Genomic DNA, 12,232 nt, shown 5'->3' with positions numbered 1-12,232 from the left:
TCCACCCCGGGAACCAAGCTGTGTGCGCCTATCCACCCGGGAACCAAGCTGTGTGCGCCTATCCACCCGGGAACCAAGCTGTGTGCGCCTATCCACCCGGGAACCAAGCTGTGTGCACCTACCCACCCGGGAACCAAGCTGTGTGCACCTATCCACCCAGGAAACAAGCTGTGTGCACCTATCCACCCAGAAACCCAGCTGTGTGCGCCTATTCTCCCATGAACCAAGCTGTGTGTGCCTATCCACCCGGGAACCAAGCTGTGTGTGCCTATCCACTTGGGAACCAAGCTGTGCGCACCTATCCACCCAGAACCAAGCTGTGAGCACCTATCCACCCAGGAAACAAGGTGTGTGCACCTATCCACCCAGAAACCCAGCAGGGTGCACTTATCCACCTGGGAACCAAGCTGTGTGCGCCTATTCACCCATGAACCAAGCTGTGTGTGCCTAATCACCCGGGAACCAAGCTGTGTGCACCTATCCACCCCGAGAAACCAAGCAGTATACGCATATCCACCCGGGAACCATGGTGGTTGCGCCTATCCACCCAGGAAGCAGGCTGTGTATGCCTTACGCCCTAGAACAAGGCTGTGTGCACCTATGCACTAGGACCCAGGTTGGGCATATCTAATCTGTCCAGGACCACGATGTGTACACATCTTACCCCTTACCTCCCACACCCAGAACAAGGCTGTGTCCTTCCCAACAAAACCAGGCGGTGTAGACCTGCCCTTGCCCCCAGAACCAGGCTGTGTGCACCCGGTCTTGTCCCAGTAACCATACTGTGTGCATCTGTCCTTCCCATTGGATTCAGGCTGTGCACCTGTCCATCCCTCACAAAATCAGGCTGTGTTGTCACCTATTCACCAGGAAGCAGGCGTGCTCTTCTAACCTGCCCAGGACCAGGCTGAGTGCACCTCCCCTTTCCCCTGACCCCACGGCCCCCTCCACTGCCCCCCCCCCCCCACGAACCAGGCTGTGTGCATCTATCTACCCTGAACCAGGCTGTGTGCATCTATCTAATATGAACCAGGCTGTGTGAATCTATCTACCATGACCCACTCTGTGTGCATCTATCTACCATGACCCACTCTGTGTGCATCTATCTACCATGACCCGCTCTGTGTGCATCTATCTACCATGACCCGCTCTGTGTGCATCTATCTACCATGACCCGCTCTGTGTGCATCTATCTACCATGACCCGCTCTGTGTGCATCTATCTACCATGACCCGCTCTGTGTGCATCTATCTACCATGACCCGCTCTGTGTGCATCTATCTACCATGACCCGCTCTGTGTGCATCTATCTACCATGACCCGCTCTGTGTGCATCTATCTACCATGACCCGCTCTGTGTGCATCTATCTACCATGACCCGCTCTGTGTGCATCTATCTACCATGACCCGCTCTGTGTGCATCTATCTACCATGACCCGCTCTGTGTGCATCTATCTACCATGACCCGCTCTGTGTGCATCTATCTACCATGACCCACTCTGTGTGCATCTATCTCCCATGACCCACTCTGTGTGAATCTATCTACCATGAACCACTCTGTGAATCTATCTACCATGAACCACTCTGTGTGCATCCATCTACCCTGAACCAGGCTGTGCACATCCATCTACCATGAACCAGGCTGTGTGAATCTATCTACTCTGAACCAGGCTGTGTTACTATCTATCATGAACCAGGCTGTGTGAATCTATCTCCTCTGAACCAGGCTGTGTGACTATCTACCATGAACCAGGGTGTGCGCATCTATCTACCATGAACCAGGCTGTGCGAATCTATCTACCGTGAACCACTCTGAGTGAATCTATCTACCGTGAACCACTCTGTGTGCATCTATCTACCGTGAACCACTCTGTGTGCATCTATCTACCGTGAACCACTCTGTGTGCATCTATCTACCGTGAACCACTCTGTGTGCATCTATCTACCGTGAACCACTCTGTGTGCATCTATCTACCGTGAACCACTCTGTGTGCATCTATCTACCGTGAACCACTCTGTGTGCATCTATCTACCGTGAACCACTCTGTGTGCATCTATCTACCGTGAACCACTCTGTGTGCATCTATCTACCGTGAACCACTCTGTGTGCATCTATCTACCGTGAACCACTCTGTGTGCATCTATCTACCGTGAACCACTCTGTGTGCATCTATCTACCGTGAACCACTCTGTGTGAATCTATCTACCGTGAACCACTCTGTGTGAATCTATCTACCGTGAACCACTCTGTGTGAATCTATCTACCATGAACCACTCTGTGTGAATATATCTACCCTGAACCAGGCTGTGTGAATATATCTACCCTGAACCAGGCTGTGTGGATATATCTACCCTGAACCTGGCTGTGTGAATATATCTACCCTGAACCAGGCTGTGTGAATCTGTCTTCCATGAAACAGGCTGTGTGAATCTGTCTTCCATGACCCACTCTGTGTGAATCTATCTACCATGAACCAGGCTGTGCGCATCTATTTACCTGTACTAGGCTGTGTGCATTTATTTACAATGAACCAGGCTGTGTGCATCTATCTACCATAAACCAGGCTGTGTGCATCTATTTACCTGTACTAGGCTGTGTGCATCTATTTACCTGTACTAGGCTGTGTGCATCTATTTACCATGAACCAGGCAGTGTGCATCTATACACCATGAACCAGGCAGTGTGCATCTATACACCATGAACCAGGCAGTGTGCATCTATCTACCATGAACCAGGCTATATGCATCTATTTACCTGTACTAGGCTGTGTGCATCTATTTATCAGTACTAGGCTGTGCGCATCTATTTACCTGTACTAGGCTGTGCGCATCTATTTACCAGTACTAGGCTGTGAGCATCTATTTACCAGTACTAGGCTGTGCGCATCTATTTACCAGTACTAGGCTGTGCGCATCTATTTACCAGTACTAGGCTGTGTGCATCTATTTACCAGTACTAGGCTGTGCGCATCTATTTACCAGTACTAGGCTGTGCGCATCTATTTACCAGTACTAGGCTGTGCGCATCTATTTACCAGTACTAGGCTGTGCGCATCTATTTACCAGTACTAGGCTGTGTGCATCTATTTACCAGTACTAGGCTGTGCGCATCTATGTACCATGAACCAGGCTGTGCGCATCTATCTACTATGAACCAGGCTGTGTGAATCTATTTACCAGTACTAGGCTGTGTGCATCTATTTACCAGTACTAGGCTGTGTGCATCTATTTACCAGTACTAGGCTGTGCGCATCTATGCACCATGAACCAGGCTGTGCGCATCTATGCACCATGAACCAAGCTGTGCGCATCTATCTACTATGAACCAGGCTGTGTGAATCTATCTACCATGAACCAGGCTGTGTGAATCTATCTACCATGAACCAGGCTGTGTGCATCTATTTACGAGTACTAGGCTGTGTGCATCTATTTACCAGTACTAGGCTGTGTGCATCTATTTACCAGTACTAGGCTGTGCGCATCTATGGTCCATGAACCAGGCTGTGTGCATCTATCTACCATGAACCAGGCTGTGTGCATCTATTTACCAGTACTAGGCTGTGTGCATCTATTTACCAGTACTAGGCTGTGTGCATCTATTTACCAGTACTAGGCTGTATGTATCTATTTACCAGTACTTGGCTGTGTGCATCTATTTACCAGTACTAGGCTGTGCGCATCTATGGACCATGAACCAAGCTGTGCGCATCTATGTACCATGAACCAAGCTGTGCGCATCTATCTACTATGAACCAGGCTGTGTGAATCTATCTACCATGAACCAGGCTGTGTGAATCTATCCACCATGAACCAGGCTGTGTGCATCTATTTACCAGTACTAGGCTGTGCGCATCTATGTACCATGAACCAGGCTGTGTGAATCTGTCTACCATGAACCAGGCAGTGTGCACCTATCTAGTCAGGACTTTAAAAAAAAAAAAAAAAAGAGAACTGTGTGATCCCTGGAAATTGGATCGTGGAGCTATGTGCTCTCTTGATAAGCTGGATGGATGGATGGAACGCCTGACTTAATCTCAGCCACTGGTAATCGCTCGGGTCACCGTTATTTTGCCCACCATGCCACCTCAGTTTGGGCCAAATATCTTTTGTTCTCAAAGGAAATATTCCATACACTACTAAAGAGAAACCCGAGTGTGCAAGGGGCTGTTTTCACTTCCTGTTCAGAGACGAAGCTTTCACTCTGGGTCACAGCCCAGATGCACGTTTGAACAGGTGATTACAGCCATGAGCTAGCGATGTCCGACTCTTCAGCCGCCTGCACTCACAGGCTGGCATTATACACGCGTATTAGCCAGATCACTCAGGATATTGCGGCATGGATTAGCAAATTTGGCAGCAGAAATATAGAAATTTTGCAGCACAAATTAGGAACTTTTGTAGCACTTTATTTTGCTATTTTGATCAAAATAAATGCCCCCTCAGCCTGACATGTGCCCCGTGGACGGCGGGCCCTAATCATTTAAGAAAAAAAATATATACAAGGCGGGCCCAGAGGGTCATTCATTGTTATCAAGTTTTGGGCGCAAGGGGCTCAAGGTGGGTACAGGGGACATTTAATTTGATTAATAATTAGGGCCCACCACTCATGGGGCACGCAGCAGGCCAATGGGGCATTTATTTTTATCAAGTTTCTGGCCCACTGCTGAGCCCGAAACTTGTTTTTTTGTCCCCCACCCCTCTCACTTTGGAAATAGGTGTTACAGGCTGGGGAGGGGTAGCCTCCCAGAACCTCTGGAAATGCTTTGAAGGGCACAGGTGGTGCCCTCCTTGCATAATCTGGTCTAAACCGGTTCAGGAACCCCCCCTAGTCCCTGCTCTGGCGCTAAACAGGACAACGGAAAGGGGAGTGACCACTCCCCTTGTCCATCACCACCACAGGGGTGGTGCTAAGAGCTCCTCCAGAGTGTCCCTGGGTTTAGCTATCTTGGATTCCAAGTTGGCAGGGCACTATGGGAGCATCTGAGTGGCCAGTGCCAGCAGGTGACATCAGAGCCCTCCCCTGATAGGTGCTTACCTGTGTAGCTGATCAATCCCCCTTTCAGGACTATTTAGGGTTTGTCTCTTGGGTGGTTCTTCAGATTCGGATTGCAAGACTCCAGCAGGAATCCTCTGCATGCTATACTCACCTTCTTACCAAAGAAACTGCACCTGGACCCTACAGGAACTCTACAAACTGCAACAAAGAAGCAAGATGATTTCTGCAACATTGTATCTTTGGCTCCTGACAGCAACTGCAACTGTTTCTAGGTCGTGCATCCTCCAAGGACTGCCTGTCTTCAGCCTGCACCAGAAGAACAAAGGAATATCACTTGAAGTGAAGGAGTCACTTCCCTGCTTTAGCAGGCACCCCTCTGCAGTGACAACCGGAGGCTTGGGTCCCATCTCCTGAAGAAGTGCATGGATCCAGCAACACGGTTGGTGGACTAAAGTGGTCCCGCCCGCCCTGAAGTCCAGCTGTCCAACTTTGGTGGAAGTAAGAACGTGCCTACCCATGCAAGACAGTACCCCCGTGCACCGCGTTTTTTGCAGTTGCCAAGGCTTGTTGGCATCCTTCCATGAAGTTCTTCGTGCACCGTGCAGCTCCGTCCCCCAGCACTCTATCCTGCGACGCACAGCTTCCTGAGTGGTTCTCCAGCAGCATGGGAGCCTTTGTCGTAGTGCTGCATGGGCCTCTTTTGTACCTTCCTTGTCCCCGTGCTGTGGGACTCCTGTTTGCGCTGCCTTGTCTTCTGAGGGCTCTCTGAGTTGCTGAGAGCTCCCTCTGTCTTCCCCTCCTGGGTAGAGGCCACCAGGTCCCTCCTGGTCCCTGGCAGTGCCATTTTCCACTGACCCCGATCTTTGCGTGTGCCAAGGCTTGTTGGCGGAATCTAGCAACACAAAACAGACTGCAATCATTCATCCAGCGTGGAACATCATCTGCAACAACCAGGAACCTCCATCCATCTTCTTGGGTGCAGTACTGACCGTTGTTCTTCAACGGTGGTTCTTCTTTTGCACCTCCATCCGGGTTAGCAGGGACTCCTGTTCTCCCTGGACTCTTCAGTGCTTCTTGGACTTGGTCCCCTTCTTCCACAGTTCTTCAGGTCCAGGAACCCATTGTTGATGTCTTGCAGTCTCTTCTGGTTCTTGCAAAATCTTCTATCACGTGTTCTTGTGTGTTCTAGGAAAGTTACTGTGATTTACTCCTGCCTTCCTTGGCTCTGGGGTGGGTTCTATTACTTACCTTTGGTGTTTTCTAACACTACCAGGGCCCCTCTACACACTCCAATTGCCTAGGTGGGAAACCGACATTCGCATTCCACTATTTTAGTATATGGTTTGTGTTACCCCAGGCCCATTTCTAACTATTGTTTTCACAGCTATTTCTACAACCTAGTGTATATACTGTGTATATTACTTACCTCCTATGGGAGTATAGTCTCTAAGGTATTTTTGGCATTTGTGTCACCAAAATAAAGGACTTTTTTGTAACACTGAGTATTTTCTTTCATGTGTGTGAGTACTGTGTGACTACAGTGGTATTGCGAATACCGTTCAGCATCAGTTAAAACAAAAATAGCTGCGAACCAGGGGAAGCTAGGGGTACCAAATGAAACTAATTGATATTGTTCCCTGTGTCTCCCTACTGCCGGACCAATTAATTGAGTTTAAACAGGACCCAGCTGACAGCGAACCAGCTCAGACCCAGCGGCCTGTGCACACAGCTTCGAGGGAGGGAAGTCTGCTGCCTCTGCAGAGACCACAACAACTGGAGATCAAGCATTGGCAAAGTCAATAGCAATCGCCTTTGCAACCTATCACTCTTTAGTTCACACTTCACAGCATACTGATATATATTTTTTTTTTTAAATCATCATATGCGAGCGTGCATTTGTGTGGAATGGGTGTCTTTTTTTTCCATAGCACAAAAGCATGATTTCTTTTTTTTACTTAGCATTAACTTAAAGAAAAATAGGATTACAGGGATAAAAGGAGCGGAGCAGAGGGTGGAGGGAGGTGAAAAAACAGCAAACAAGAGACAGCAAAAGCAGACCAGAGAAGAACACAATCAAGAAAGTGGAACAGGTTTTAGGGGGGGGTATAGGGGCAACCCATGGATATGAGTAAACAACACAAACCCGGAAAGAAGGACAGAATGTGGTGCTACGGCTAGATCTGCCGACTATGGAACGGGGCAACCAGGTTCGAGTCTCGGCATCGGCTCAATATCCTGTGATTCTGGACAAATCACTTAATCTCCCTGTGCATTAAAATAAATTAATAGTGTGTCCTTGGGCAGCGTAACTGGTGCTCATGTTAAGCGCTCCAATACCTTCAGTCAAGTTGGCACAGCAAAACAAGTGAAGACGTCACAGCCGACCACACAGAAGCAGGCATACCAGGACTGTTGAAAGTTAAAGGAAAAAAAAATGTAGGGTGTGGCCGAGGTGCACTCGCAAAGACTGTATGAAGCTAAAGAACAGAGCAGGTCCGACAAGAGAATCAGTGGAAGGACACAACTGGGCCCTGCTCCGTGGGCAGGATTAGCAGATGGAGGGAAGTCAGGCCGTCACGTGCTGACCACATAGATACAGGTATATGAGTGACAGTGAATGCAACCAATGGGTGGGCTGTAAGCCCACAGAGTAAAAAAAAAACGTCTTGAATAGACAACGCATGCCCTGTCTAGGCAAGTCCTAAAAAAAACAGTTCTCTTTGTCAAGCCCTGTATGTGTAACAATCAACAATAAGTGTTCTAGAATGTTGGTTTGTTTGATGTTATAATGTTGATGACGTCAGCTGGGGGTGTAACATCATTCACCGTATAGCTCTGTTAAGACTTCATATTAAGGGACCGATTTAGAGTTTAGCGTAGGGGATACTCCACCACAGATGTAACAGATATCCTGTCTGCCATATTACAAGAGCAATATTGTCCAGGGCTTTGTCTAAATCAGTTTGTCTCTACATATAGTGCGGGCACCTCCCATTTCACTATCACTGCACACAGCAAATAAGTTATGTTACATGGGTTTATACAGCGTGCCTCGTGCCGTTAGTACAACCTCACCGCGATAACTGCAGGAGTACAGGAAAGTAAAACGTATGCGTACAACATGCGCAAGGCAGGAAAAAGCCTCACGGCGATAACTACAGGCGTACAGAACAGTATATCGCATGCGCACAACATACACAAGGGAGGACAAAACATCACAGCAATAACTGCAGGAGTACAGAAAAGTAAAAACTCATGCGTACAATATATGCAAGGCAGGAAAATGAGGATGCCTAGGCTTACCTTGATGTGTAGCGGTGGTCAGCACCCGTCACTGTACTCCGACATTGCTGTGACCTGCAAGAAGGAGGGAAGAGGGATGAAGTCACATTTCAGGTAACCCAGGTCTCCCAGAATGCTCTTCTTCGGTGCTGGAGCCAAAGTGCATGGAGTCCACCTCTTGCTCAGACTTCTTCCCGGTCCACCCTTTTTAGACTGAGGAGAAGCCAGTGTTGGGTGAAAAGCTGGAGCTAACCTCTGCTGCTTTTAATCACCCATACATCCGATTCAGATAAGCTTTTTTGATTTTTTAAAGCCAACAATAGCTTTATTTGAGCTTTCTGCCACGTTAAAGTGCATTTATTTTAATGGCAGTCAATGGGAAAAAACTGCCCAACTGCCCAGACATTTTTCAACATCTCCATGTGATTGTTCCCAAATATATGCCTACAAATTAATCTTTTTTTCTTCTAGGCGCCACGCCTGACCAGTACTAGCCAAAGCAGGCTAGCCCACGCAACAAAAGTCCTACACCACGGCCCCCAACACGTTTCGTCCTTGTGGGAACCACGTCCGGTGATGGGGAGGCAGCAGCGGGCTGGTGCAAAGCACTGACCCCCGCCACAAGCTTGGCCTAAGGCAGTACTTCCGGTGCAGGCCAGGACCGCATCCCTGGGGTCCATGGACGTGCACACCATCGTCCTGGGCACAACCCTGGATCAGTAGAGGTGGTGGCTGATTCGCCCCTTAGGGGGTGACCACTACCTCGCCTTGCCATGTAACACCCCTTTGCAAGACACCCTGTTTCCAGCCCAAGCCAGGCTGGAAACAGGTGGCCAAAGAAACCACCTTCACTGGTACCCAAGAGCCACACTTGAACCCAAATAACACTTTGGATTTAAAATAATCTGCAGGATCCACACAGCAGCCGAGTCACAGGCCCATACACGCCCAGGGCGTCCCTGCTGCATTCAAATACAAGATGACTTCAGGGTCACTCAGGTAAGTTGTTGGCAGGGACGTTTTTTTTTTTTATTCTAGTACAGATGAACATGGCCCCCACAGCCAGCACCGGCCGCCCAATGAGAACTGAGATCACCAACACCCAAGTCGGCGCAGGCATGGCCTGTCCACACTCAAGGGACAACAAATACATACTAGAGAGGAGGGGTGTCACGTAGAAAACATAGAACACAAATATAAACACTCCCCAAGCAGAACACTGCTCACGATGAGTCCAAGGTACGCGGAACAGCGAGCTCGAGAAACGGGCTCGCTCGAACATAACACTAAGTACTTACCATGGGCGACCGTCCCACAACTCTCTGAGCAACCTCGGAAGTGGTACAGGACACCAGATCCCCCAGATCCCAACCTGGCCCACAAAGGGCGCACACCCACACTGACACAAGGCTGGTAAAAGGGCCCCTTGGGCATAGGGGAAGCTCCAGAAATCCGTGTGTATCTGCCCACCCCACCACAAGTCTGAACAATGCCAGGACTCCTTGATGACATACGAATTATTGAGATTCAGCAAAGTAGCACCTGACACTGAAAGCGCCTAGAGGGAATGCAGGGTACAGTGTGGTTACGTAATTAATGGCAGTAAGATATATATGTTCTGCCAAAGCCAACATATTTTAAATATCAAGCAGCAAAGTTCCTTGGCAGTTCAGGCCATTTAAGCTCTGTTGCCTAGCGCCCCGAAGCTGCTTCTGGCGGCATGTGGTGATATAATCGTCAGTGCCAAGCGGGTGAAGGGGCGAGAGCTGCCTCTGAATGTTCTCACCGTCAGCCTTCCTTTGTGGCGATGAGAGCTCAGTATCCCTGGACCAGGGCCTGCTCTGGATGCCAGCAGCGGTAACCATGGCAACCACCACACATCCTAAGAAACGTGGCCACCCTGCTCACGCTAGAGCAGCTCCCTTAGTACAGACAGGGTGGGCCTGCTTATCACAGACAGGGGAGGGGGTGCTTCCTATCACAGACAGGGGAGGGGGCTCTCATCAGACAGGGAGGGCGTGTTTCTTATCACAGACAGGGGAGGGGGCTCCCATCAGACAGGGTGGGTGCGTTTCTAATCACAGAGAGGGAAGGGGGTGATTCCTATCACAGATAGGGGACAAAGTCATGCTTCATCAAACAGGGTGGGCGTGTTCCTTTTTCACAGACAAAGTGGGAGCACTTCTTTGTTACAGAGCGGGTGTGCTTCTTTATTACAGAGTAGGTGCGCTTCCTTGTTACAGAGAGTGGGTGTGCTTCTTTGTTACAGAGAGTGGGTGTGCTTCTTTGTTACAGAGCGGGTGCGCTTCTTTGTTACAGAGCGGGTGTGCTTCTTTATTACAGAGTAGGTGCGCTTCCTTGTTACAGAGAGTAGGTGCGCTTCCTTGTTACAGAGAGTGGGTGTGCTTCTTTGTTGCAGAGCGGGTGCGTTTCTTTGTTATAGAGTGGGTGTGCTTATTTGTCACATAGCACGGGTGCGCCCCTTTGTTACAGAGCTGATGCGCTTCTTTGTTACAGAGTGGGTGTGCTTCTTTGTTGCAGAGTGGGTGTGCTTCTTTGATGCAAAGCGGGTGCGCTTCTTTGATGCAGAGCGGGTGCGCTTCTTTGTTACATAGCGGGTGTGCTTCTTTGTTACAGAGCGGGTGCGCTTCTTTGTTACAGAGTGCGCTTCTTTGTTACAGAGCGGGTGCGCTTCTTTGTTACAGAGCGGGAGCGCTTCTTTGTTGCAGAGCGGGTGCGCTTCTTTGTTGCAGAGCGGGTGCGCTTCTTTGTTACAGAGCGGGAGCGCTTCTTTGTTGCAGAGCGGGTGCGCTTCTTTGATGCAGAGCGGGTGCGCTTCTTTGATGCAGAGCGGGTGCGCTTCTTTGTTGCAGAGCGGGTGCGCTTCTTTGTTGCAGAGCGGGTGCGCTTCTTTGTTACAGAGCGGGAGCGCTTCTTTGTTACAGAGCGGGTGCGCTTCTTTGATGCAGAGCGGGTGCGCTTCTTTGATGCAGAGCGGGTGCGCTTCTTTGTTACAGAGTGGGAGCACTTCTTTGTTACAGAGCGGGTGTGCTTCTTTATTACAGAGTAGGTGCGCTTCCTTGTTACAGAGAGTGGGTGTGCTTCTTTGTTACAGAGAGTGGGTGCGCTTCTTTGTTACAGAGCGGGTGCGCTTCTTTGTTACAGAGCGGGTGCGCTTCTTTGTTACAGAGCGGGTGCGCTTCTTTGTTACAGAGCGGGTGCGCTTCTTTGTTACAGAGCGGGAGCGCTTCTTTGTTACAGAGCGGGTGCGCTTCTTTGTTACAGAGCGGGTGCGCTTCTTTGTTACAGAGCGGGTGCGCTTCTTTGTTACAGAGCGGGTGCGCTTCTTTGTTACAGAGTGGGAGCGTTTTTTTGTAATTACAATAACAGTGGGGGTGCTTCTATGTTCCTGACTGGACGGTGTGTAGGTATGCCTTGTTCCGGTCAGGGTCGGCATGCCTTGTTCCGGTCAGGGTGAGCGTCTTATTTATCACAGTCAGGGTTGCTGCACTTCTCAGTGTAGACACAGTGGCCCGTGCTGCTCACTCTCAGACACATGGTAACAACCTGTACTACTACAGGCCTGTGCTGTTTACTCTCGGACACCGAGTAACTGACTGTGGCACTACAGGCCTGTGCTGTTCACTCTCGGACACGGAGTAACTGACTGTGGCCCTACAGGCCTGTGATGCTCACTCTCAGACACCTAGTAACAGACTGTGGCCCTAAAGGCACGTGCTGCTCATTCTCGACGCCTAGTAACAACCTGTAGTACTACAGGTATGTGCTGCTCACTCTCTGGCCCCCTAGTAACAGCCTGGGCACTACAGACCTGTGCTGCTCACTCATGGACACCTAGAAACAGCCTGTGGCACTACAGGCCCGTGCTGCTCACTCATGGACACCTAGAAACAGCCTGTGGCACTACAGGCCCGTGCTGCTCACTCATGGACAC

General features: G+C 49.7%; 1 protein-coding gene across 5 annotated transcripts in view; it reads right to left on the bottom strand.

The window, feature by feature from the left end:
- The window catches only part of TNK2 (tyrosine kinase non receptor 2), a 372,582-nt gene that overhangs the window by 325,407 nt on the left and 34,943 nt on the right, over window positions 1-12,232 (bottom strand). For all 5 annotated transcript variants that reach the window (XM_069212823.1, XM_069212824.1, XM_069212825.1 and 2 more), the window contains exon 2: window positions 8,299-8,352. The gene's annotated coding sequence lies outside the window, so the exon portion shown is untranslated. The remainder of the gene's footprint in view (window positions 1-8,298; window positions 8,353-12,232) is intronic.

This window comes from Pleurodeles waltl, chromosome 11 (genome assembly GCF_031143425.1).
Source record: "Pleurodeles waltl isolate 20211129_DDA chromosome 11, aPleWal1.hap1.20221129, whole genome shotgun sequence".
NCBI classification, from domain to species: domain Eukaryota; kingdom Metazoa; phylum Chordata; class Amphibia; order Caudata; family Salamandridae; genus Pleurodeles; species Pleurodeles waltl.
Note: the sequence above shows the minus strand (reverse complement) of the source record. Positions and strands in the feature narration are given on the sequence as shown.